This window comes from Morone saxatilis, unplaced genomic scaffold (genome assembly GCF_004916995.1).
Source record: "Morone saxatilis isolate NCDOM2014 unplaced genomic scaffold, NCSU_SB_2.0 Contig18, whole genome shotgun sequence".
In the NCBI taxonomy this organism is placed as follows: Eukaryota; Metazoa; Chordata; class Actinopteri; family Moronidae; genus Morone; species Morone saxatilis.
The window spans coordinates 29,387,054-29,390,869 of NW_023339740.1; the positions used below are offsets into that span (position 1 = coordinate 29,387,054).

General features: G+C 36.8%; 1 protein-coding gene across 1 annotated transcript in view; it reads left to right on the plus strand.

Annotated features, from left to right (window-relative positions):
* The window catches only part of LOC118328773 (metabotropic glutamate receptor 7-like), a gene marked incomplete at its 5' end in the record, with an annotated part of 12,943 nt that overhangs the window by 8,361 nt on the left and 766 nt on the right, over positions 1–3,816 (plus strand).

A 3,816-nucleotide genomic window follows, 5' to 3' on the forward strand; every position in this document is an offset into this window, starting at 1 on the left:
GAGTTAAAAAGCAGCAAGATCTAAACAGTGGATGGTAAAAATGTGGCTTCACACTGGATAAACAGTCAATGTATGACAGCTTCTGATTATTGATTATTGATTGAATCAACTACATATAGAACATAGCTCCAGAGTTTATGCACTGTTAATGAAGAAATGTGACATTATAGATTTGATGCTGGAGCAGCTCTCACTTGCTCATTCCCTGGGCTTCATCTTCTCTCCATCCCAAGTACATCACTCCATTACATATAGAACATAGCTCTAGAGTTTATACACTGTTTATTGACAAAATGTTGCCTGAATAAAATGACATTCCAACATTTGGGATAATGTAAGAACATTTCAGAGCTTTCAGTGGTAAAAATCAGATTCTTCAGTCGGTTGAAGCCAAAAAATTACTAAAATAAAAACAGGCGTGTTGTTATGCCTTTCTGTTGGAGCTGTTTGAACTGTTTGTGGTCCTCATGATGAAAGCATCCCCATCCCAACACGTGTGTTCCCTCTCCACATACATGACGACTTCTCCAGTATTTTGTAGGTGTGTGCTGATGATGATGATGATGATGATGATGACGACCCTTAACTGTGTTGACTTTAAAAGAACTTTGGTCCAGGTTCGGTCACTGGACTTCTGATACAACAAGAGGTGTTGATGTGGAGGTTGTCAATGCATGCCTGATATGTTCGATGTTGAATCCGAAAAAAAAAATTTAAAAGATGAAATCCTCACGACGACACGGTTGACTCCACACGTCTGCTCTGAATCGTAACTGTTTTTTGTTTCTTTATTCCACTTCCTCACGCAGCAGCAGAATATGGCTTTGATTGGTTTCTTATGTTCCTGGAAACTACGGGAAACGGAGAAAAAAGATGAATATATATTTAAAAAAAACAAAATACTTGTTAAAAAAAAGGAAGCATGTATGTTTTCTACTGTTTGTACTCGGTATATTCATGTTGCCCTTGCTGCTTATGTGCCAATGTTGTGGGAGAGATTTACATTCGGCCACTCATGCAACTATTCTGTGGTGTTGTCCAAGAATGTATCAACATGAAATAAAAAACATTTGGTTATTTTTTTATACATGTTCCCCCGAGGAAACGCAGTTTGTCTCAGAAAGCTTATTCCACTCGCCTCCAGAAATATTTGATTCATCCTCGTTGTCAGAGTGGTCTGATCCTTTCAGGATTTGTAAAATATCATCATCTGTAAACGAAAGTTTGCTTTTCTTGCTCTAATTGAGATTTAACAGGTTGCTTTTGTGGAGAAAATGAATAAACGGCGTTGGAGAAACTGTTGGGAATAAAGGGAAAATATCTTAAGTGCAGAAAATGAAGCACTCATATCTCAATTCCTCAGCAGCTTCTTTTTCATTGAATATCATCAATAAAGCGGAAATCTTCAGACCCTGAATGCAGCGCACAGATTGCACTCAGACAACAGATACACAGGGAAACGTTTCATGAGCAGAATAATGAGTGGTCAGTTCAGCTGAATACTGTACTTAAGTAAAAGTAGAATTACTGGTTGGATGTTAAAAAAGGTCAGTTCAAATATACTGGGAGCAGGGGCGTGTCCAGAGGGGGGACCTGGGGTGTCCATCGTTAAAATCTTAAGGGTTCTGTCCTGGAAAACCTGGAAATTTAGACTAGTTTTCCAGTCATAGATTCATTAAAATGGTCCTGGAAATTGTTGTATTTTCGCACTGCAAAAACAAACTTCTTAAAATATATATTCTTAAATATAGTAAAATGTTCTTCTATTGACCAAAAATAAACATAAATTGTTAGCTAGCTAGTTATTCAGTGTTTTGCTACAGCAAAAACCACGAGCTAACTAGCGAGCTAATCTTAATCAATTTCTTTAAACAGCATAATACAAATAAGTGACTTTGTATTAAATGAAGGAACCAGAAACATTCTTATTTTTATCATTATTAAACAATGAAAAACTAAACAGCTCCTTCATTTTAATTTTTTTCTGCTATTTAGACAAAAAATAACTCATTTCAAGCTGGAAAGAAGATACTGGTATCTATGAAACAAGATGACTTAACGCATGTATGAAAATCAATACATCTATGTCTCATGTCACAGTGTACTCTTGGAGCATCATCATTTATCATAAACCCAACAGGAAGTCAGACATTTTTAATTTTATGTCCAACTTTGCCGCCATTTCTGACATTTCCAGGGCTTCTATTTTAACAAAGTCTTCCTAGAGAACTGATCAGATTGACTTCAACCTTGGTGAGTACACACAAATAAAAAGGTGAAAAATCTCCCCAAAAATACTGTAAAAACAAGAATAACTCATTGCCACATTACTACAGCTTGTTGATCTGAATTATCTCTACTTCTTTGCTCTACACATTGGGACTATAGACCTCTGCCCAGAAGGGACTATAGACCTCCGCCCAGAAGGAAGAAGCTGAAGTTCACAGTGCAGACGGAGGCAGTTGGAGCTGGATATCTGCTGTAAGTGTACAGAGATACTCACCCATCACTTTATAGACTGTTTAACAGTTTGATTCAGAGAGAGGTTTCCAAACCATGACGCCAAAGATGAGTTGAGTCAATAAAATAACGTTTATGGTGTTCTGGACTCAGTTCTATCTAGTGTATTTTGTTGATGGTTTGAAAGGTTAGTCAGTAATATTTGTATGAATTATTTCTGTCTGACTCCTGTTTTATAACATAACTTATGTCTTTGGTTTTAGATATAAAGGTTAACTGTTAAATCACTCCAGCAAAGTCTGTATTTAAGTTTCTAGCTTCAGTTTTTTGGCATTAAAATAACACAATGCTCTGCAGTGACCTTGTCTTGGAGTGGCAATCCTTAAAGGTCATATATAGAGAGAGAATTCAAAGATTAATACAGCAGCAGTCAGCTACAAAAACCACCAACACTGGCTCAGAACGAGCCATTAGTACAGAACAAAGTTAACCCAGTATTGTGTGGGCGCTGAATTTGATGAGGAACATAAATGACCCTAATTTGAAAACGAGTCAGAACGAGTATTTAAATGAATGGAGTCTGGTGCACGTAAACTTTGTACATATAAAACATTGTCACGTGACAGTGATTCTTCACTCACTACAGTTGTTTACTCAGAATCAGGATATTTTTTGCCGACTAATTAAAGCCAAAGTTTGGAGTATTTTTTTTCACCAACTTTTTTCTGTTATTACAAAACACAAAATAAAGTCTGCATTTTGCACTGCAGTGGATGTGAAGGAGCTTCGTCAGCATGTTTTCCTGCTGCTGGGATATCAGAGCCTTAATGCGACTGTCTCATCCTCCCTCCCAGAAACACTAATTGGTTCGGCAGCGGCGACTAATCTAATTGGACACTGAAGGTTAGTTATGTGAATCCAGACAGAGCCGCTCCTTATCTGTCGCTCAGAAACAGACCGACGACCGTCCTGCTGGAGCTTTATTCCAGATCCAGAGAGCGAGCGGGAGACGAGGGAGGAGCAGGGAGTGAAGGGGGAGTTTTTATGAACACAAAAGATTTTATGTTACTGTGAAGTTCTAATTAATCCCCTCAGGAATATTCATCCTCTACATTCATCTCTTAAAGACAAACTGAAATTATAAGTTTGTTTTTTCACATATTACATTAATACACTGTAAAAAACAACAAACAAAAAAAACGGTAATATTCCAGCAGCTGGAGCACCAAAGAAATAACAACTCATAAAGGTTTTTAGCTTTAATTTTACAATCAAATTTTTTTTAATTCTTTTTAATGTTTAATTAAAAATATTTACACTATAAAACCAGTGCAATGAACTATAAATCCAGGTGAA